The sequence below is a fragment of the Carcharhinus amblyrhynchos genome, chromosome 29 (genome assembly GCF_965287045.1).
Source record: "Carcharhinus amblyrhynchos chromosome 29, sCarAmb.v2.hapA, whole genome shotgun sequence".
NCBI classification, from domain to species: Eukaryota; Metazoa; Chordata; class Chondrichthyes; order Carcharhiniformes; family Carcharhinidae; genus Carcharhinus; species Carcharhinus amblyrhynchos.
The window spans coordinates 19,053,653-19,078,621 of record NC_137352.1 but is presented as its reverse complement, the minus strand read 5'-3'; positions in this window follow the sequence as shown (position 1 = coordinate 19,078,621).

Below are 24,969 nucleotides of genomic sequence, written 5' to 3'. Positions count from 1 at the left end.
TTCCCACCTCTGAAAATCTTCAAAGAGGTCCTAAGCGATAGGTATCCAAGAACCCTCTCTTGCACTGAGTAGAATTTTGCAGGGACATACCCTTAGGCTGGCTGAAACAAGACCAGTAGAAGAAGGCACCCGCTGATGGTAAACCATGGACTCAATGCTCCAGAAACAATTAAAAGATCCTTGCCTTTCTGCACCCACAACCATTCCTTACCTCCCTGGACACACAACAACCTGTCTGGTCCCCCCATGCCGACACTATAGTTAAAACCCACCAACGCCTCTACTTTCTCAGATGACTAAGAAAAGTTGGCATGTCAGCTACGACTCACACCAACTTTTACAGATGCACCATATAAAGCAGTCTTTCTGGTTGTATCACAGCTTGGTATGGCTACTGCTCTGCCCAAGAACACAAGGAACTACAATAGGTTGTGAATGTAGCCCAATCCATCACGCAAACCAGCCATCCATCCATTGACTCTGTCCACACTTGCCACTGCCTCAGTAAAGCAGACAGCATAATTAAGGACCTCATGCACCCCGGACAGTCTCTGTTCCACTTTCTTCTGTCGGAAAAAAGATACAAAAATCTGAGGTCACATACCAACTCATTCAAGAACAGTTTCTTTCCTGCTGCCATCAGATTTTGGATGGACTTACCTTGCATTCAGTTGATCTTTCTCTACACCCTAACTATGACTAACAGCACATTCTGCAGTCTCTTGTTTCCTTCTCTATGAACGGTATGCTTTGTCTGTATAGTATGCAAGAAACAATACTTTTTAAAACATGTGACAATAATAAATCAAATCAATATCCAAAAATGCCTGCAGCTTTGGCCAAAGCTGGCTGCATGAAGGTGTTGTCCCTTCACAAAGATAGTCTGGCAGCATCTTTATTTTCAAAACTGTTAAAGGAGCTGAGATTGCACCTCTTTCTTACTGCTTCCTCAGCGGTGATGGACCCCTATTATTGACCTCCTGATGTTGAAAGCCAATCTGTCATCTTTAATTGAGTGTCAGGCACCTTTTGGCCTTTAGTTAACCTTTCCTTGGAAAATAGTGTCAGGTAATGATTTCGTGATGCAAATTTAATCCTGATCACAGGGTCCCAACAGAAGAATCCTGCCTGATGTGTTACACATTCTATCTTCCCTCACCTTGTCCATTAGCCCATAAAACATACGCTCATGGGGGTGAATTTTCCAGTCCTGTCAACCATGGGAATCGTAGCAGGCAAGACGGGAAATTTGGTGCCACTTTAAAGGTCGATTGATCTTGGCACAGGTGCAATCGGAAAAACCCGCCAATGAATTGTTGTAGATCCCCAAGTAGAGCATAAGCGTTGCCTCAGTTGACTGATTTCAGGAAGGACGGCCGTAGTCCTACAGTGCAGGAAATATCCTTCAGCCTATCGTGTCTTCACTGACAATACCTGCCATTCAAGGCACTTGAATCCTATTTTCCTGCACTTGTCCCATATCCTTGAATGTCACCATATTTCAAGTGCTCGTGCAAATTTTTTTTAAAGGTTGTAAGGTTTCCAGCCTCTGACATTCCCAGGTAGTGCATTCTAGAATCCCACTCTCTGAGTGAAAAGATTTTTTCTCAAATCCGCACTGAATTTCCTGCCCCTTATCCTAAACTATGCCCCTTTTTGTGTTTGACCCCTCAACCAGAAGGAGCTGCTGTTCCTTACTCACCCTGCCCATATCCTCCATAATCTGATGTATTTCAATCATGTCCCTCCTTAGCCTTCTCTGTTGCAAAGAAAACAATCCAAGCCTATCTAATCTCTCCTTATAGCTCAGATGTTCCATCCCAGGCAACATCCTGGTGACCCAACAACATTGACCACAATGTCTTGATTTTAGGAGCCTGAAGTTCTGTCAGAATTGCAAGGCACCAGAAATGAAAGTGAGGTTAGGTGAACAATGGAGAAAGAACTCCAACTGATCTCCTTCGATCATTTTACAACAGTTGCTGTCAAAGCTCATACATGAAGGATGCTCAAATAGACCAGATGCTGTAGGGCATTTGACATGATAACATTGTGTCCTTGTCTGTGAAGCATCTTCAAGAGCAAAGAATAGAACATTGGCAGAACAAAAACTAGCACAGAAATCCAAACTAATTCAACTTGCTCACGTTAATCTTTTGAATATTGATTGACACCCCTCAATTAAACTTCACTTGGAAAATGGTATGAATATTTCTCTTTCACATTTAGAATCTCTACGCATAAAATAATCTTATGCCATCATTCTTTTTCAGCATTATTTGTTTGTGCTTTAATTAAATATTCTATTGTCCCAATTGCACAACAACAAATTAGTACTGATTAGTGATTTTAGGATAATTAATTCCTGTTTTCATTCTCAAAAAGCAATTTTATCTATCAAATAATTAGTGCTTTAGGCTTTTTTTTTACTTTGTGGGGTTATACACCAGAACACAATGGCATTGCAGTTGGTATCAGTGGCCAAATTCTCCAGTCTCGCATGCCCTGCTACTATTGCCAGCAAGAACAGAGAATTTGGCATTCAGCCAAATCTCCATTCACTGCAGCGGGACTGGACAATCCCAGCCCAGGGTGAGGTCAGAGAATTCCGGCCAATGTCTATCAAATGAGAGCTTGCAATACTTACAACGAGATAGAACAGGGAAGATGAGTTCAACCGTGGGGTAGCAGAGTGGTTAGCACTGCTGCTTCACAGTGCCAGGGACCTGGGTTCGAATCCCAGCTTGGGTGACTAGTGCAGAGCCTGCACATTCTTCCTGTGTCCACGTGGGTTTCCTTTGCGTGCTCCAGTTTCCTCCCACAGTTCGAAAGATGGGCTGGTTAGGCGCGTTTGCCATGTTAAATTCTACCTCAGTGTACCTGAACAGCCACTGGAGAGGGGATTTTCACAGTAACTTCATTGCAGTGTTACTTGTGACACTAATAAATAAACTCAAAACTTTCTCTGATTTCTAAAATGTGCTTATTTTTGTAAAATAGTACTCTGACTAAAAGTTTAGTTTTGGTTTGTTAGCTTGTCAAATAATCAATCAGTGGAACTTTCTTCTTGACATTTGATTTGGATCTTGCTGCCCTTCATTAGTATCATTCCCAGCAGTCTGATCTCTGCTCACTGTCTTCTCTCCAGCTATTTCCACTCTCATCTCTGCTTTAAACCGCAGGTTACCATCTCCAATCGGTGGTAAGTCTGCAGGTGCTTTTGCAATTAGCAAAATCATTAGGACTAAATGTCTGATAGGATTAAGAAAAATCCTCCAAAGTGTACTCAGATTACCTTAATGCCAATGTGCCCCTATCTTCAAAATTAACACTGTTTGATTATGAATTGGACAACAAGAGCTAGTTATCAGACACGCAAGCACTCACCATGAATAACCACATATAAGATGATGAATGGGATGGATAGGATAGAGGTGGAGAGACTCTTCCCGCTCAGAAAGGACAGTAGGACTAGGGGGCACAGCCTCAAGATAAAGGGGGGGCGGTTTAGAACGGAGTTGAGGAGGAACTTCTTCACTCAAAGGGTGGTGAATCTCTGGAATTCTCTGCCCGTTGAGGTGGTGGAGGCTGCCTCGCTAAATATTTTTAAGATGCGGGTTGATGGGCTTTTGATAAGCGAGGGGATTACAGGTTATGTGGAGAGGGCGGGAAGGTGGAACTGAGCCACGACAGATCAGCCATGATCTTATTGAATGGCGGGGCAGGCTCGAAGGGCTAGGTGGCCTACTCCTGCTCCTATTTCTTATGTTCTTATGAATGTGCTTTAAAAATCTCCACTCATACTGAGTTCCCAAAATATTACGCCCAGCAGGTTAAAGATGGCTTCCAAATATACAAACTGATTGGCGTTCTGTATAGACGTGGTCATTTCTATGGGAAACTGTTCAACTTATTCTGCCTCTAATCTAAAACCAAAATCACTCCGATCTCTGTCATTGAGTTCCTGAATGCAGATGATGCTCGTGTGGGAGCTCACTCAGAACCTGAACTCTGGGTCAACTCCTTTTCTGAAGCATATGGGAGAATGGGCCTTTCAGTAAACATCTGGAAAAGTAAGGTTCTCTTCTAAACCTTTCACACAGCACTCAACCCACCATCGATTAAAATCAATGCTAAGATCGTGGAAAATGTGGACCATGCTCTGTTTCTTGGTGGCTAATTTTTATTCATTCATTGGACATGGGCATTGCTGGCTGGCCAGCATTTATTGCCCATTCCTAGTTGCCCAAGGGAGTTGAAAATCAACAACGTTGCTCCGGCTGTAAAGGCACATGAGGCCAGACAAGATAAGGACACCAATTTCCTTCCCTAAAGAACTTTAATGAATTAGATTGGTTTTTCTGACAATCGATAATGGTTTCTTGGTCATCAGTAGATTCTCAACTCCAGATTTTTATTCATTGAATTCAAATTCCACCTAATTGTGAACCCACAACTAGGCCATTGCCTCCCCCCTCCTTTTGATGAAGGCAGACATGGGTTAAAAAAAAAGTTCATCATAACCACCATTGTGCCAGCTGGAGGGAGGAGTGTTGGAGGACTAGGATTTCAAATCTGAGACTAAGGTCTTGGTTCACCAGATAGCAGTGACCTGTTCCTCCAACATGGTTCAGAAACTGGACAACCTACAGGGCTCACCTCAAAGACTGGGGAAGTAACACCAGTTGTACCTTCGACAAGATCCTCTAAATCTGATAGCAAGAAAGCCAGTTCAACTGGAGCATCTCGCCAAGGCCAACATACCTAACAGTGAGGCAGTATTTGTTCAAAGCCCCTTGCTGGATTATGTTGTTTGGGGTGTCACAATAGTTCAGTTGGCTGGATAGCTTATTCAGGATGCAGACCAATGCCACCAGCATGGGGTCAATTCTTGTACCAGCGGAGGTTATTCATAAAGCACTGCTCTCTCATTCTTGCCCCTCATCTGAGCTGTGGTGATCCTCAGGTTAAAACCACCACCTGTCGGCTCTTTGCCTCAAAGCGGGGAGCCTATGGTCATCTGGAACAATGGCAACTTCACGCTTGATAAAAATCTCCAAAGGGAACACTCTCCTCAAACTCAGTCACAGCAGGAGAACAGCAAAGACAGCTTAGGGATGTCCTCATACAAATGCAACTTCTTTCTTTTCCTTAATCTGCACTCATTGGCACAACATTGGAGGGGTACATTTGCACAGTGGTTAGCACTGCTGCCTCACAGTGCCAGGGGCCTGGGTTCGATTACAGGCTTGGGTCACTGTCTGCGTGGAGTTTGCACATTCTTTCTGTGTCTGTGTGAGTTTCTTTTGGGTGCTCTGGTTTCCTCCCACTGAAAGATGTGCTTGTTAGGTGCATTGGCCATGCTAAACTCTCCTTCAATGTGCCCAAATAGGCGTCGGAGAGTGGCGACCAGGGAATTTTCCCAGTAACTTCATTGCACTGTTAATGTAACCTACTCAGAACATAAGAATGAGGAGCAGGAGTAAGTCATCTGACCCCTCGAACCTCATCCATCATTCAATAAGAACATGGCTAATCTTTTCATGGACTCAGCTCCACTTACCCGCCTGCTCACCGTAACCTTTAATTCCTTCACTCTTCAAAAATTTATCTATCCTTGCCTTAAAAACATTCAATGAGGTAGCCTTAACAGCTTCATTGGGCAGGGAATTCCACAGTTTCACAACCCTTTGTGTGAAGAAGTTCCTCCTCAACTCAACCCTAAGTCTGCTCCCCCTTATTTTGAGGCCATTCCCCTGAGTTCTAAGTTTCACCCGCCAGTGGAAACAATTTCTCTGCTTCTATCTTATCTACTCCCTCCATAATCTTATATGTTTCTATAACATCTCCCCTCATTCTTCTGAATTCCAGTGAGTATAGCCCCAGTCTACTCAGTCTCTCTTCATAAGCCGATCCTCTCAACTCCAGAATCAACCTAGTGACTCTCCTCTGCACCCTCCTCCAGTGCCAGTATATCCTTTCTCAAATGGGGAGAGCAAAACTGTACACAGTACTTCAGGTGCGGCCTTACCAGCACCTTATACAGCTGCAACACGACCTCGCTGTTTTTAAACTCCACCCCTCTAGTAATGAAGGACAAAATTCCATTTGCCTTCTTAACTACCTACTGCATCTGCAAACCAAATCCTTGAGATTCTTGCACAAGGACAGCCAGGTCCCTCTGCACAGCAGCATGCTGCAATTTTTTAGATTTATAAAACAGTCCATTTTGCTGTTACTCCTACCAAAATGGATGACCTCACATTTACCAACATTGTACTCCATCTGCCAGACCCTCACCCACTCACCTTAGGGTATCTATACCCTTTGCAGATTTCAGCATCCTCTGCAAACTTGGTCTGTCACTCACCTTAGTGTCATCTGTGAATTTTGACACACTACACTTCAAATCATTTGTGTAAATCATAACCAATTGTGGCCCCAACACCTGATCCTTGAGGCACACTACGAGTAACATCGCCAACCAGAAAAACACCCATTTACCCCCACTCTTTCCTTCCTGTTAGTTACTTGTGACACTAATAAATAAACAATAGAGAATGAATTATTCCATCTGTCACTTTAGTCGCACATGAAGCTTTAGTTGCTTCCATTCAGAATGCCTTCACATCTGAAATTATTTTACTTGTAAATCGAATAGCCAAGGGTGCTTTAATTGGCCCACATGATGATTACTGCAATATCTCTTCAACAGGAAAACAGCAGGAAAAAAATTACCTTTTCCACACATTTTAATATTCTAATATAATGGGACTAGGAACTGATGCATTCTATTTCATGTGGATCCAAAGTTGAGCCGCACAAACCCTAAAATGTTATTGTAAACCCAATGGGACATGACACATTGGCAACACCCAGTTTCTGTCGGATTTGCATCTTACAGTGGTAAATATTCCATTGATATGCAGTGAAAGAAGAAACCACGGGGCCACAGATGTGCAGGCTGAGATGGATTGACTATGCTAAACGTGCCTTAATGTCCAAAGACGTGTAGGTTGGCGGATTAGCCATGGTAAATGCATGGGGTTACGGACATAGGGAAGGGGTTGTGTGGGATGCTCTTTTGGAGAGTCAATGGAGACTCGATAGTCTGGATGGCCTCTTTCCGCAGTGCAGAGTTTCTATAGAAATTAGGATATTGGAGCGATCAACCCCAATCTTCTTAACAGACCATCATTGAATCTCTACAGTGCAGAAGGAAGCCATTTGGCCCATCAAGTCTGCACCAACCACAATCCCACCCAGGCCCTATCCCCGTAACCCTACTTATTTACTCTGCTAATCCCCTGACACGAAGGGGCAATTTAGCATAGCCAAACCACCTCACCCATACATCTTTGGAGGAAGCCGGAGCAAACCCATGCTGACATGGGGAAATTGTGCAAACTTCACACAGACAGTAACACAAGCCGGGAATCGAACCTGGGTCCCTATTGCTATGAGGCAGCAGTGCTAACCACTGTGCCACCGTGCTGCTCTTGCATGATCATGCAACTTTACTTTATTTCCTGAGAGTGGAGACTATTATATAGACAGACCTTTCAAGAACAAACAATGTGTGAATTTAAATACTAATAAACACTGGTGATTGAGCAATTATCCTGAACATGAAGTGAATATTTCAATTTATATAACTTAGCCCTGGCTGGTTGCAGGAGATCTCCATGATATTAACAGGATTGCAGCCATACTGTTAATCAGGATACATGTTCATCTCCTTATCCTTACATACCTCAAATATATTGATGAATAGACCCTCATCAAGTCCATCCTTTAGTATGAGAGAAACTGGTTTGGCCAGAGGTCCAAGCCACATACTTACCAAAATAACACTGAAGGAACTTTTACATAATGCACAAGTATACTATTGACATTATAATTGCGTTGAACTGATTATTGTTATTAATGGCTTTCAGCCAGTGACATTTGAATTCATTCACATCTGGAATTAAAAAGCCTAATGATGACTGTGAAACCATTGTCGATTGTTATAAAAACCCAACTGGTTCACCAATGTCCTTTTTAAGGAAGGAAATCTGTCATCCTTACCTGGCCTGGGCTGTACATGACTCCTGATCTACAGCAATGTGGTGGACTTTTAAATGCTCTCTGAAGAGGCCTAGCAAACCACTCAATTCAAGGACAAATTGAGGATGGGCAATAAATGGGTGGCACGGTGGAGCAGTGGTTAGCACTGCTGCATCACAGCAGGGACACATTCAATTCTGGCCTCTGGTCACTGCCTGTGTGGAGTTTGCACATTCTCCCCGTGTCTCCCTGGGTTTCCTCCGGGTGCTTTGGTTTCATAAGAACATAAGAACATAAGAAATAGGAGCAGGAGTAGGCCATCTAGCCCTTCGAGCCTGCCCCGCCATTCAATAAGATCATGGCTGATCTGTCGTGGCTGATCTGTCGCGGCTCAGTTCCACCTTCCCGCCCTCTCCCCATAATCCTTAATCCCCTCTCTTATCAAAAACCCATCAACCCGCGTCTTAAAAATATTTAGCGAGGCAGCCTCCACCACTTCAACGGGCAGAGAATTCCAGAGATTCACCACCCTTTGAGTGAAGAAGTTCCTCCTCAACTCCGTTCTAAACCGCCCCCCCTTTATCTTGAGGCTGTGCCCCCTAGTCCTACTGTCTTTTTTGAGCGGGAAGAGTCTCTCCACCTCTATCCTATCCATCCCATTCATCATCTTATACGTCTCAATGAGATCTCCCCTCATTCTTCTAAACTCCAACGAGTACAAGCCTAGTTTATTCAGCCTCTCCTCATAGCTCAACCCCCTCAACTCCGGTATCAGCCTAGTAAACCTCCTCTGCACTCCCTCCAAGGCCAAAATATCTTTGCGCAGGTGCGGCGCCCAAAACTGCACACAGTACTCCAGCTGCAGCCTCACCAATGCCCTATACAGCTGCAGCAAGACCTCCCTACTTTTATATTCAATCCCCCTCGCTATGAAGGCCAGCATCCCATTCGCCTTCCTGACCACCTGCTGCACCTGCAAGCTGGGTTTTTGCGACTCATGCACAAGGACCCCGAGGTCCCTCTGCACCGTCGCCTGCTGCCGTTTCCTCCCACAGTTCAAAGATGTGCGGGTTAGGTTGATTGGCCATGCTAAATTGTCCCTATGGCACGCTCACCCTGAATGTGGAAAATCCCACCCAAAGTCAACAGGTCCATGTCCATCTCACCCCACCCTTCCCACCTCACACCCGTGCTATAATTCCCATGGCAGGCAGGATGGGAAAATTTTGCCCTCAGTGTCAGGGGTATTAGCAGGATAAATACATGGGGTTATAGGGATAGTATGGGGATAGGGCTTGGATGGATTGTTGTCGGTGCAGACTGTGAAGGCCGAATGGCCTCCTTCTGCACTGTAGGGATTCTATGGCTGGGCCAGCATTTCATAGAATCAATGACAGTCCCATTCCATGAATGAATTAAAGAACTTTACTTGAGATGGTTGGACCATTCACACTTTTTAATCTTCCTTTTAATGAATCTAAGTCACCTTCACTGTCTTACCTTTGCCCATCCCTCAGTCTATCAACGTCATGTTAAAGAGGAGGTGTCCCCACATGTAGAAAATCATTTCTGTGCTTCTGGCATGAAGTGTCCCTTGTCAGAGATGTGAAACATGTTTCTGCATCCAACAAAACACAGATCTACGGGGCCATATGCTTATGAATTTCTGATGTGTGCCCTTGGCAGGCAAAGTTCTGTACCAGGACACAAGTGGAAAATTTAATCTAATATCCCAAATGTAACCTTGTCAACGAAATTACACAGGATTAAAATAACCCTCAGCTGCTGATATATCCACAAGATCCAACTGAATACTTGATCAGCCACATTAAGATAATTTTTCTTTGCACGCAAATCATTTTTACTCATACCTTTCACTTGGCTTCTTGTAACATGTATAAGTGTGCCTATTAACCTGCACCTACATACATTAATTCATATTTATGCATATTTTTGCCACTACCTCTCCCATCAACGCAATTTCGACAATGCTTTCATTCTCCTACACGTTGTTAGACTCTGGCATGCAACCTCTGGTTGTAAGACAAAAGCTCTCATTGCAATCATTCACGCTTTCAGTTATTAAATACCGGGAACAGTTCCAGGACTTACGATTGTAAAATAAAATCACTGGACGGTGTATGATATTGCAGACTATTTTTCATTTGGTTTATCTAAAGAAATGAAAACTCTGAATTGTCTTTATTGGATTTTCTTTTCCCCCGTACTGCAGCTGTATAAATTTGATGTTAAAAGCAGAAACCTGGAAATACACAGCCAGTCCAACAGCGACTGTGAACAGAAAAGAAAGGTCGCTATTACTTCTACCAGTGCTGCGCAGAATTGCAGATTAGAAGACAAATGAAGCTTTTAACAGAACAAGAAAGCAAATAAAAAGGAGCTGAGGGGAAGGTAGGACACAAAGCTTTGCCTCTTTTGTACTTGGTTATTAAATAATCATCCAGACAGGGCATTTGGAGGGAAAACAGATCAGGACGATTGTGCACTCATCGTAGCGAAAGGGAATAATACCCATTGCCAATAATTATGAAGAAAAATAGTATCCACATTAATAACTGTATCCAGTGAAAGGATTAACAGAGACAAATCACAAAAGCCTACACAATGTTTAACTGCAGGATAGAATCACACAGAATGCTACAATGCAGAAGAGACCCTTTGGCCCATCAAGGATAGTAAGCTGTTAAATCCAGATCTCTGACCTTTAGATAAGAAAGGCAGAAAGATACTATACTGGGAAAGGCCTTTAAACCAAGCAGTTGTAAAAGGGAGTTTGATTCACGTTCTAACATTCAGACACAGCTGGGACATTTAAAGATAGTTGAAAACAATATTCAATTGATGCAATTAAAAAGGTGATTGTTTTTTTTTTAAAAATTGTACTTTATGGATGAAGTAACCTTAATCAATGAATGTGAGTGGGATAGAGAAAACTCTCAGACTTCTACTGGTATATGCTAATTACTTGTCATCAAATTTGAACTTTAATTGCTAATGTATTTCTGAATTTTTCACTCTGGTCTCAATGACAACAGTTAGAGTCTTATAGCTATAGCTTTTAATAAAAATCAACTCGAAACCACTCCGTGACTTTATCTGGCTACTTAAGGGAAATTATAGTTTTAGATACAACAAGAAAAGCATCATGACAGCCCCGTAATAATGGAACCTGCATGACTTCAAACACATTTAATGGACAGGAGTTCCATTCCAAATATACAATTCTCCATTTTACTCCCCTGCTCTGTCCAAATATTTTTGTTAAAATCCAACAAATATGTCCCAGTTGATAGTAAATATGGAAAGAGTTGAAAACAGGTAGCTGTTGTAGACAGAGCATTTTGAGAAGATTTAAAGTGCAAAAGAACAAAGGGACACAAAAATACCCAAGGGAGCGAAACAGAAGTGGAGGGAAGAGAAGAATTACGAATGACCGTGTTGCATTCTGGTGAGTAGAGGGAGCAGGGTGGTTACTTACCTATTGAGGTAAGCTGAATAACACAGAACAGCTGGCAAAAGCCATGCTGTTCCCAATGGGATGGTGCCATGTTGACATCACCCATTATACTACAAATAATGCGCTAATGGGTGTGATGGTATTGACATGCAGCAATAATGTAATATGAACTGAAAATCAGGAACTTAACCCTACAAATATTTACTTTCCTATATTGTAGTGTCCAATTTGACACAATAGGCTGAAATTTTCCCACTCTGCCTGCTGCGGGAAAATTCAGCAGATCTTTTAAAGGTCAGGTGAGCACTAGGCCCCACCCCCTTGGCACATTGGCAGTGCCAAGCTCAAGGGGCAATGTGTCAATGCCAAGGGGGCATCCCCTTGGTGCCTGACCCTCTGGGGGTCTCAATTGCATCCCCTCCCTCACTCCAATGGTGTTGGGCTAACAGCTCCCTGCAAGTGGGGAGCTTTAGTAAAACCCCCTGGAGTGAAATATTCCTGGTGGGTTGGACATTGGAGATTTCAGTCTCAGGCCCACTAATGACATTTAAGTTATATTAAAATTAGGGGGTGCATAGTTTATTCAGCTCTGTACCGATTCGGCGCTGGGAAACACATTCAGACCTGGGTGCCCAACGAGAGCTCGCAAAATGGTCCCTGCTAGAGTCTCCTGGCCTGTTGTGCCAAAAAAAAGCAGTGTAGCAGAGTGGGACAATTGCCCCATCACCTTACATTTAACCTAGCCAAATTCAAACTGCAAAAAGCTATGGTCCAGGCTACCTTCATAAAACACCTTGGCGTTTCTGACCTGGATTATAACAACTTCAATCTAGCCACAACTTGTAAATAATCCTGCCTTGATTATTTTATGCAACCCATGGTGTGGCACCTCAGAATTTCTCCTCTCCTTATTGTCGAATCAGCCAGAGACAATTACATGCGCACGCACACAACACCTTGAATAGAACTGAGCCAACTGGCAACTTATTTTACACAGGGCAGTTTAATAGGAACAGCTATTGAGAATAACAAACCCTAATTGCTGTATAAAACCATCTACGATGCTATAAATGTAGTTTTAATCACAAAAAGCAAAGCTGCCAACATAATTATCATTACGTTTGAAATATTTGGTCAGGCGTGTTGCTAGGAGACCTGAGGAACTACAAAAACCGGATCAGTGAGTTATATTGTATCACTGGACAAATGATTAGCTTTTACATTAGAAGGTGCAGGATTGAAGGCACAGAGGACCAGAGAAGAACATTTTCTTGTGAGCAGAGCAGTTTGGAGTGGTGGAGTATTGCATCTTGGGAAATATAGAATCATACAAGTCAGAAAATGACCTGCAGCCCATCAAGTCTGCATCAACACATGAGAAACCCCTGACCTTCCATCTACCCCATTTATCAACACTTGGCCCTGAATGTTATGACTTGCCAAGTGCTCATCCAGGTACTTTTTGATGGATGTGAGGCAACTTGCCTCTACCACTCTCCCAGGCAGCACACTCCAGACCATCACCACCCTGTGTAAAAAGGTTTTTCCTCACATTCCCCCTAAATCTCCTGCCCCTCACCTTGAACTCATGTCCCCTTGTGACTGACCTTTCAACTAAGCTACTCCTTATTTACTCTGTCCATGCCCCTCATAATCTTATATATCTCAATCAGGTCATCCCCCTCAGCCCTCTCTGCTCCAGCACAAAAAATTCCAAAGCTTACTCAACCTCTCTTCATAAGTTAGATGTTCCATCATGTTACCAAGATTTCAATGTTTCAGATTCACTTTAGGTTATGATATCATGCTGTGTTACATCATATCAAATCAGCTCATCTGTTAATTTTCTGTTAATAAACTAAAACTGCAAATAAGGAAGGAAACAAAAATTTTCATTTATTTAGCTCCTTCCACAATCTTGGGATGACCCAAAGTATCTTAAAGTCATTGAAATACAGTCATTGTGATACAAGAAATGCAATAGCAAATTTATGCATTGGAAAGGCGTAGAATCATCGAATCCCTGCAGTGCAGAAGGAAGCCATTTGGTCCATTGAGTCTGCACCTCATTCTGACACAGCATCTTACCCAGGCTCTATCCCCGTAAACATACATATTTACCCCACTACTTCCCCTAGCACAGACATCTTGGGACTCAAAGGGGCAATTTTGGCATGGCCAATCCACCTAAACTGCACATCTTTTGGACTGCGGGAGGAAGCCAGAGCACCCTGAGAAAACCCTATGCAGACATGGGGAGAATGTGTGCAAATTTCATACAGTCACCCAAGGCCTGAATTTGACCTGGGTCTCTGGCGCTGTGAGGCAGCGGTGCTAACCACTGTGTCACCCTGAGCCCCCACAAACAGCAACATGGTAATGACCAGATTAAAATTGTATAGGTCAGAATTGAGTGGGGCAGTGTTCCAATCTGCACACAAATACATACTTAGTGTACAACACAAATTGCAATAACATATGCATCTGGAAATCCATTGGATGTATCTATTTCTGCAATTGCAGAATGTGACTACCCACCCAAGCACAACTGACAAAGTAATGTGACCTAACTGTTTATACTTGCACATCTATCATTCCACTATTCAAACTGAAGACTCTAAAACCCTATTTGTGATCTGATAATATAATCTTAAACTGCAATAAATAGTTTACAAAGGCAAAAAATATATTGGTCCATAGAATGTTTGCACAAATGTATGAAAGGATAAAAGTTATTGAGGTTTGCCTGACTAACAATAGTGCAAAAGAGATCCTTCATCAAAATAGACATGTAACCACTTTAATATGAACCTCGGCCCAAAATTCATGTCTTAAAGCATCGACCAAGATGCTGTGCGTGTTGGTTTGTCTTCCATGATTTACTGGTGAAATAAGTGTTGCTATTGAATCTGCACAGCACAAACTCAGGAACTAACGATGCTTGAAAAGATGGATAAAATTACTAATGGAAGAATTGTGCCATCAACAGCTAGACAGTTAATAAGTACAGTAGTAGTCTGCATGCAATACAACTGTTGAATTTATGAGTAAATGTTAGGATATGCAGACTGTCTACATTAACTTTAGTCTCCCAAGCATGGATTATTATTGTGTATTTCAAGACATCTCATGATTCCTACACATTGAACGCTGCAAGGCCCAGGGAAAGGGTTTATGTTTTATTTTGGATGAATTGGCCCAGATATCGTTCCTTGTTTGGTTTCTGGCTTGGTTCACTATCTGTGTCGATTTTGCACGTTTTCCCTGTGTCTGCGTGGGTTTCCTCCGGGTGCTCCAGTTTCTTCCCAAGATGTGTGGGTTAGGTGGATTAGCCATGCTAAATAGCCCCTTTGTGTCAGAGGGACTAGCAGGGTAAATATGTAGGGTTAAGGAGATAGAGTTGGGTGGGGGAGATCAGTGCAGGCTTGATGGGCTGAATGGTCTCCTTCTGCACTGTACGGATTCTGTAGTCACCCACTATTACAAAGGTGAAAGAGCAATGCAGCACCAAGCCCGCACCAACATGGTGTTTCTATCCCTCTGTTCACCTCCGTTCATGTTTCTATCAAGATACACCTTGAATGTTGCTAACATATTTACCTCTACCATCTCCAGTAGCAGTGCACTCCAAGCACCCAACACCCTCCGTGTAAAAACTTTTCCTCGCGCATCTCTGCTAAACTTATCCACTCTCGTCTTTAAACATGTGCCCTCTTATAGTTGACCATTCCACCTTTGGAAAAAGCCCCTGACTCTCCACCCTACCTATGCATCTCGTAATTTTGTAGACCTCTGTCGAGTTGCCCCTCAGCCTCCTTCCTTCCAGCAAAACCAATCTGAGTTTATCCAACCTCTCCTCATATCTAAAACCCTCCTGACCAGGCAACATCCTGGTAAACGTTCTTTGCACCCTCTCCAAAGCATCCACATCCTTGTGGTAGTGGGGCAACCAGAGTTGCATGCAATACACCAAATGCAACCTAACTCAAGTTTACCTCGCAATGCAGTCAAGTGAACAGATTGTCATAATCAGTTGTTATTAGTCAAGTTGTACTGGGTGTTCAGGGGGTGCTAGATACAATGAGGGATGCATTTTCATAATTCCACCCTCAATACAGATCAAGATCTAATGTCCTTTAGGTAAGGATATCTGCCATCCTTACCTGGTCTGACCTACATGTGACTCCAGACCCGCAGCAATGTGGTTAACTATCGACTGCCTTCTAAAACGGAGGGCAATTAAGGATGCGCAATAACTGCTGGCACAACCAGTGACGCCCACATCCCAAAAACAAATGTACATTAAAAAAAACATGTTTAAGTGTAGGGACCTGAAGAATAGGTCTACGCACTAGATGTGGAAAAGGGGCAGCACCAAAATCAGAGCAAAACTTCAGAGTAATCATCTCCAGGCTGGAGTGTCTCAAAACAAGAGTGATTTTAAAGGTCCACAAATTTGCTTGGCAGAAAGGAGCCTAACGGGATACTTACTTACTTCTCTGCGTTTTGCTCAGTAGAAAAACGATGGCGAGTAACCAAGGATACAATTGCCTTAGTCATTTGCCTAGGGAAAAGCATTGCCTCGTAGCATTCCGAGAACATTTTAATGATAAATTTGATAGAAGTAGACAGATATGAGAGGCAAGCTCACAGCTAACATTAATAAGCGATAGATTCCACCATTACAGGGTCGGGGGCCCTGACTAATGATAATTATCGCACATTAAAATAAAGATTCAGAATTGAAAATCTATCTTTACTCTCCAGGTTGTTTTATATAATTGCTTTATTATTGGTTTTGCCTCATTTCTTCGGCACTGCAATATTGTACTAATTATTTTTCAGAGCTCATTCCCCTCACTTGATTTTCTGCTCTTCAATTTTCTCAACCTATCTTTTTTAAACCTGGTGATCAGATACAGTCCAAAAGACATGCTGTGGTTAGGGGCGTAGGCCATGCTAAATTCCTGTGTACCCGAACAGATGCCGGAGAATGGTGATTAGGGGATTTTCACAGTAAATTCATTGCAGTGTTAACTTAAGCCTACTTGTGAGGCTGATAAATAAACACTAACACTTTAAATCAAGTTCAGACACCGATCTCAACCATATGGCCAATTGCCAATCCGGGACAAATTTGAGATTAGAAAGATAAGGCTTCACATCGCTGAGAAGCTTTTGGAGTTGATGCTTATTGCCAGCGGGATGCAATTGCATAATCCAGCATTAAACAGACAAATATATGTTGTTACCTGGCAACAAAAATAATGCTAAATCTAACCTCCAGAAAGCGTAAAACAGAATTAACACACCATTTCTTGTAAACATATGCCATTGCCAAGTCAAGAATCCAGCATTATTTTTGAAGCTGGTCTGCTATTATTAGCCTTTGCTTATTTATTCATGGGATGTGTGTGTCACTGGTTGGGCCAGCATTTATTGGTCATGCCTGAGGTCATTTAAGAGTTGGGGGGGGGGTGGTGGAATCGGTGGAGTAGGCGATTGAGGGGCTGATCAGGGCCAACGATTGGCCGGAGAGGAGGGGATCGCGGTCAGTGATCTGCTGGTGGAGGGGTTGGCACTCACTTTTGGCCAGGGAATTGGCGACTGGGTTCCGTGATCGGGAGGGCAAGCAGGCAAGGGTCTACTTGTGGGGATGATCAGGAGAGAGGTGGTGTACACTTGTACACAGTGCATTGGAAGATCAGGGCGCATGTGCAATCAACAAAAGAACAATGAAAAAAAGAACAATTCAGCACAGAAACGGGCCCTACGGCCCGCCAAGCCTGCACCGATCCTATTTCCTAACTAGACCATCCGTTTGTATCCTTCTATTCCCAGTTTGTTCATGTGGCTATCTAAATAAGTCTTAAATGATCCTAGTGTTCCTGCCTCAATCACCTTACTTGGTAGCGCATTCCAGGCCCCCACCACCCTCTGTGTAAAATATATCCCCCGTATATCCGTATTAAACCTTGCCTCCCCCTTACCTTGAACTTGTGACCCCTTGTCTTTGTCATTTCTGACCTGGGAAAAAGCTTCCAACTGTTCACCCTAGCTATGCCCTTCATAATTTTATAAACTTCTATTAGGTCGCCCCTCAACCTCTGTTTTTCCAGGGAGAACAATCCTAGTTTACTCAGTCTCACCTCATAGCTAATACTCTCCATATCAGGCAACATTCTGGTAAACCTTTTCTGCCCTCTCCAAAGCCTCCACGTCCTTCCAGTAGTGTGGCGACCAGAACTGGGTGCAGTATTCCAGATGTGGCCTAACCAATGTTCTATATAACTGCAACATCACATGCCAACTTTTATACTCCATGCCCCATCCAATAAAGACAAGCATGCCATATGCCTTCTTCACCATATTTTCCACCCATGCTGCTACCTTTAAGGATCTGTGGACTTGCACACCCAGATCCCTCTGTGTGTCTATACTCCTGATAGTTTTACCATTTATTGTATAGCTCCCCGCCCCCCCCACCACCCCCGCCACATTAGATCTACCAAAATGCATTACTTTGCATTTATCTGGATTAAATCCCATCTGCCATTTCAAATGCTACCCCAACAATTCAGCAGGCAGCTTCACAGAGCGATTTTGTCTCCATCCACTCCCTCTACTGGTAAGAATCACATTTTACTTCTTTTTTTTCTATGTGCCATTCAATTGCAAATGAGAGTTTGCCCCTAAAAGTATGTGCAATTCTCCACTGTTTTAATGCTTATTCAGCACTTGGAATTTTTTTGATAATATCACCCCCAAAAGCTGTGCCTTCACATCTCTCTGCAACAAGGTGTTCCTAAGAGACAACTCTGAGAGAGGAAATTCCTTCTTATTTCTGTCTTAAATTGATGACTCTTTATTCTGAGACTGTGTTCTCTGCTGCTAGACTCTCTCATAAGAGGAACATCCTCTCAGCATTTACCCTGTCAAGCCCCTTAAGAATCCTATGTGTTTCAATGAGATCACCTCTCATTCTTCTGAATTCCAATGAGCAGGCTGCCAACCTGTTTAACTTTTACTCGTACAATATTCCCTCCATACCAGAGCTCATCCTAGTGAACCTTCTCTGAACTGCCTCTCAAGAAATAATATATTTCCTTAAATTAATAAGGGGAGCACAACTGCTCACAGTGCTCCAGATGTACCCTCATCAGTACCTTGTAAAGTTGCAGCAAAACTTCCCTACTCTAAAACTCCAGCCTTCTTAAAATAAGGGCCAAAATTCCTTCAGTCTTTCCAATTACCTGCTGCACCTTCATGCTAGATTTTTGTGTTTCTACACAAGTATCCCTAAGTCTCTGTGTTGCAACTTTCTACAGATCTTCTCTGTTTAAATAATACTCTATTATTTTGCTTTCCCTTCCAAAATAAGCAACTTCCCATTTTCCCACATTATATTCCATTTGCCAACTTTTTGCCCACTTATTTAATCTACCAGTATTCTTTGTAAACTGTTTGTATCCCACTTACAACTTACCTTTCCACATATTTTTATGTCGTGCAAATTTGACTACAGTACATTTCATTCCTTCCTCTAAGTCAGTAATATATATTGTAAGTGGCTGCCTTTGCAACACTGATCCCTGTGGAACATTACCAGTGTTTTCTCCACTCGCAGTTTCCAGCCCATTAGCCAATTCTCTATTCATGCCAATATATTACCTTCAGCACCATGAGCTTATCTCATGACTCAACTTCTTGTGAGATACTGTGCCCCATTTTACCATTTTCATTCTAAGTGCTGACTTGAATCTGGGAGTGTTTCAGATCCGACCTTTAGACCCGTTCTCAGGCACCCCCGTACACACTCTGCAAAAATATCAGCAATTCCAAATCGCGCTGCAGAAACCTGTGGGTGGGACTTAATCTGCCCAAAATCCTGCAGCTCTGATCGGTTCCTCCAACAGCGCATGCACAGAAAAAAAAGGATAGAATGCAGCTCCCTTGCTATATTGCCCCCGGTCCAGATAATGCCAGCCCCGGTCCCCACAGACATTGCCCCACCCTCACAACATTATGGACCCCTTTATCCCTCCCCACCCCCACCCAGACCCAGACCAATCATGGGGCCCTCCCCACTCTCCCCTCATTGATCACAGGCAGTGTGGCAGCGGACACCCGTCCTCCCCCCACTCGATCCCAAGTGCATTTAAATGATCGTCACGCCCATTTTGGGTGTGGTTCCCAATCACAGCCATGTTTGGGCCTTGGTAAAGGGGGAATTGGCGTGAAGGTGGGCACGGATCACGTTAGTCACCTCATGCCAGATTTAATCAAGTTTTCACGCCTGAAAATGGGTGCAACTTGATGGTAAAATCAGGCCCACTGTGCTGAATGCCTTCTGGTAATCCAAATACTGGGTCTCCTCCAACCACATTGGCTGAGACTTCCTCAGAAAACTCTAATAAGTAAGTTGGACATGGTGGGTTGAATTTTACGAGAAAGATTTGAAATGTTCAGGAAAACAGAGTGAAAATCGGAGATTTGCAGATCTACTTTTTGGGCAAATCTATACATCCAATCTTATGCACATAGTGTTTGAAAAAATGGGCGAGGCTGTTTCTAGCTACTAGAGGTAGTGAGCAGGGCTTAATTCACCAGCCAGCCTGATCAGGCAGCAGAGGGAGCTATTGCATATGTGCAGATCTCTGGGTCTGCACATGTGCAATTCCAAAAGCAGAGGCTTGACAGAGAGAAAGAGTTGTCAGGCCTCTGTTGCTGCTAGCCTCAACCTGGCCTCCCCATTCTTGCAATCATGGGGGCCTGTGGCCACTCAAATATGGGCAATATCCACTGTCTAGACCGAAGTCTGATCATGCCCCCGCCTCCTCCCACAGTCTCCGGTAGAGTGCTCAGTCAGCTCTCTCCATCAATCTCATGCAGAGTGGCAGTGGGTCCCCTTTCCTCCCCAGTTGGGCTGTCCTGTTTTGGCCCTTCCCCCATAGGGCCCACCCATAGGCTCCACCCCTACAGGTCCTGCCCCTCCTGGGGCAACACCTGAAAGACCTACCCCAGCACTGCCTCTTCAGATCCTGCTCCTGGCTCTGCCTGCTGGGCAATGCCAAGTTGCCAGGCTGGCAGTGCCTAGGTATAAGGCTGGCACTGCCAGGCTGGCATTGCCTAAGGAGATCCTTCCTCGCCTTGATCTCCCCAGGTGTATCCACAAGGTCAACACAACTGTTCCTCTTTCAAGGGGAGCAGGTGTTTTCCTCAGTGGAGAGAACCTCTCCGAGTGAAGCCATAGAGCAAGTGAGCCCAAACAATTGCGTGCCAGGCTCATTGATGACATGTAAATAAACATTTCAATAATTTTTAACAATTTATTCAGCCTCTCACCAGGAAATGGGTGCAAGACTGACCTTGCCAGATATCTGGTTCCGATAAGATTGTGTGAGCCGAGAAATCCTGACTTTCTGGTTCTCGCGCGCTTTTACCAGCTCGCTCTGCCCACCGACCTGTGGGGCAAACCAGCAAATCCGCAGCCGATTTCCCTTTTATGAGGCCATGCTAACTCTGCTTGATTAGATCGTGATTTTCCAAATGTGCTGCTATTAGTAATTGATTCCAACATTTTTCCAGCAATAGATGTTGAGCTAATCAGCGTATTGTTAACCACTTTTTGACTCTCTCCCTTTTCGGATAGGGATGTGACCATTTTCCAATGCTCCGGTACTTCCTAAGGATTTTTGGAAAATTACAACCAATGCATCCACCATCTCTGTAACTACTCTTTTTCGATCCAAGGGTCATCAGTGCCAGGGGACTTACCTACAGCCTTTAATTCCACGTGTTTGTCTAATACTGCCTAATGATTGTTTTGGGAAGCTTTTGATTTTTTATTTCTTTTTGTAACAGGCCACATTTATTTACCACAAGCATTTGAATATCATTGACACACACTTTGCTTTCTTATCACGTCTGTCATCCCTAAACCATTCAGAGCTTACATCTGGAGGAGAAATTTTCCGACTGTTTAAGCCTGGGTGAATTCTCCAGCAGTGCACCCCCTTCCAGGGGTTTTGTGGCAGAGTGGGGTAACATCAATAGTAACTCCCATTGACAGCAGCGGGATCAGAGAATCCTGCCGCTAGCGAACAGCGCGCCACCTCCCACCACCAGGACTCATGCAGCTGAGAGAACTCCCCCGAGGAGTAATGAAGAATTTCCAAATGTACTTATATGAAAGAAATAAGTGCTCTTTGCATTTGAAATGTAATTGAGAATTAAAGCATCATTATCCTCATTTGAGACCTCATTAACTTGCAACTTAAAATTAGCTCCATTGTTGCAGAAGGAAAGCACCTCCACATAATCATAGAATCCCTACAGTGCTGAAGGAGGCCACTCAGCCCATTGAGTCTGCAGCGACCACAATTCCACCCAGGTCCTATTCCCATAACCCTGTGTACTTACCCTGATAATCGCCCTGACAGTAAGGAGCAATTTCACATGGCCAATCAACCTAACCCGCACATCTCTGGAAATTGAGAGGGAACCGGAGCATCCAGGGGAAACCCATGAAATCATGGAGAGAATGTGCAAACTCCACATAGACAGGATGGAACTGAACCCGGGTCCCTGGCACTGTGATGCAGCAGTGTTAACCACTGTGTCACCATGCCCCCCCCCATAAATCTTTGGAAACACTTACACCAGGGGCTGCAGTTTCAATGGCAGGATTTCCATCTCCACCACCAGAAGAGTTGAAAGGTAACACATTCCTGCTGCTACTGGCTGCCTTGGAGCCATTTATTACTCATCAAGCTATTCATTGGCGAAAGTCGAGACTCCCAGTTAGGGAGGAAGAATCGTCTTCGAGAGCTGTCAACCAATCGAAATATCAGGCTTGGGTGGTGACCACAGCTGGGATAATGGACAAGTCTCTGAAGAAGAGGAGCAACTGGGTGCCGGACGTCAGGTAAGGCATGGCTAGGTTGGCAGATGGGAACAGGAGACTGCCAAATTAGGCTATCCCCTCCTCCTCCCCACTTGTTCGACAACAGCCCACACAACTGGTGTAGGCCACCTTCAGTCACTGTTATTATAGTGGCAGAGTGGAATGAGGTACTTAATTGGCCAAGCAAGGATTTCAATAGGCCTAAGGGCGAGCAGGCAGTCCAATGTCTCCACTACCACCCACCGATAACATTGAAGCCTGGCAGGGGGGGGCCTGGTGCACAAGCCACAGGTCACAAGCTGCTTTTACGAATCTCTGTGTCTTCAAACCTGCTGGTGGAGTTTGTCAAATTTTGCCCCAAGAATGGGCACAGTTGATGGCAAATCAGCAGCACCTTCAGATAGAAAGAAGGACGTTGCTCAAGTTCAGAGTACGCCAAGTGGCTTGAAATAGGGCATTCCTCAGAATATGTGTTTGACTTGTAAATATTTACAAAGTCTTGTAAATATTAATTGTAATTGTAAATGTGGTGAACGACAAACAGTATTGCAAGCAATTGATTGGGATTGTACCTTTGCAATGTCAAATTTGAATCGTTTTAGGGTCATAGAAATGGTACAATGCGGAAGGAGGCCCTTCAGCCCATCGAGTCTGCACCGATTCTCCAACAGCACATGTAACCCAGACCTATCCCTCTACCCCATCCAAATAACCTTATGCATTAATCCTGCTAATTCCTAATCTCCCCATCTTGGGATATTAAGGAGCAATTTAGCATGGCCAATCCACGTAACCTACAAATCTTAGGATACTAAAGGGGCAGTTTAGCATGACCAATCCACCTAACCTGCACATCTTTGGACTATGGGAGAAAATCGGAGTACCCGAGGAAACACACACACAGACACGGGGAGAACATGAAAACTCCACACAGTCACCCAAGGCTGGAGTTGAACTCAGGGCCCTGGCACTGTGAGGCAGTAGTACTAACCACTGTGCCACCATGTCGGTAATTTTTTTTTATAAATGTTACGAATAAATAATATTTTTGGGGAAAATGACTTTGCAGAGATTGATTTATTAGAGTCTCATGGCAGAGCTGTGAGAGTAGGCAACTTTTCTCCGCACTGTTAATCATGCAGAGCCAGTTCAATACAATTCTGACTTTATATCATCATGCAGAACATTGATTTGGTTTCACAACAGACTCCAGGGCCACCCACTCTGCGTCCCTCATGACCTGAAGTGTGAGAGTGTCACGATGCCAGGTGGCATTGTCACAGACCCACCTTGAACCCATTTTCATGGGGGCAGTGCTACAGGGTGATGAATCACAACAGTGTGGATGGGAGCTGCAGACAGATATTATTTGTCCACTTCCATCTGGGGATTCGATCGAGAAAATAAAAGGGCCTTTCATGTAACCGTATGATATTCCTACAGTGACAGAAATGAGGATCGGGCATCTGAACAGTGGAAAGGTGTACAATAGTGCAAAGTATCCGCTGCAAATAACAGATAAAGTTAAAGTCCTGGACAGTCAGTGAAGTTATCAAATGAAAAATCCTGAAGTGGTTCCTTTAACCTATTGGATGGCACAGTGATTAGCATTGCTGCCTCACAGCGCCAGGGACCCATGTTCAATTCTAGCCTTGGGTGATTGCAGGGAGATTACATGTTCTCCCCGTGTCTGTGTGGGTTTCTTTTGGGTGCTCGGGTTTCCTATTATGCTCCAAAGATATGCACTTTGGGTGGACTGGCTGTGCAAAATTGCCCCTTTAGTGTCCCAAGGGGGATTAGCAGGGTAAATATCTGAGGTTATGGGAATAGGGCCTGGGTGGGATGCTCTGTCAGTGAGTCGTTGCAGACTTGATGGGCAAAATGACTTAAAGTCATAGAGTCGTAGAGATTAACAGCATGAAAAGAGGCCTTTCGGCCCAACTTGTCCATGCTGCCCTTTTTTATACCCCTAAGCTGATCCCAATTGCCCGTGTTGGCCCACATCCCTCTATACCCATCTTACCAACGTAACTGTCTAAATGCTTTTTAAAAGGCAAAATTGTACCCACCCCTACTACCACCTCTGGCAGCTCGTTCCAGCCACCACTCTCTGTGAAAACATTGGACACTTCTGTATCTCTCCCCTCTCATCTTAAACCAACACCTTCTAGTTTTAGACTCCCCTGCCTTTGGGAAAAGATATTTATCTAGCTGAACCGTAGATAGTTTGATTCTAGCCCAGATTAAAGTTGTATAATTCTATGAATTGTTTTGATTAAAAATAACCCCCACTGAATGGCAAACAAAAAAATGATTAAACTAAACTGTTTTCAGGTTTGTTTGGAGCAAAAAAATGATCTGAATGATTCTCTGGGCATTAAAGAACATTGCCCACTGACAGTACATGGCATTGCCCAGGATTGATGGTAGTCATGTGGAGATGCCAGTGTTGGACTGGGGTAAAAGCAATAAGAAGGTTAACACCAGGTTAAAGTCCAACAGGCTTATTTGGTAGCAAAAGCCACTAGCTTTCGGA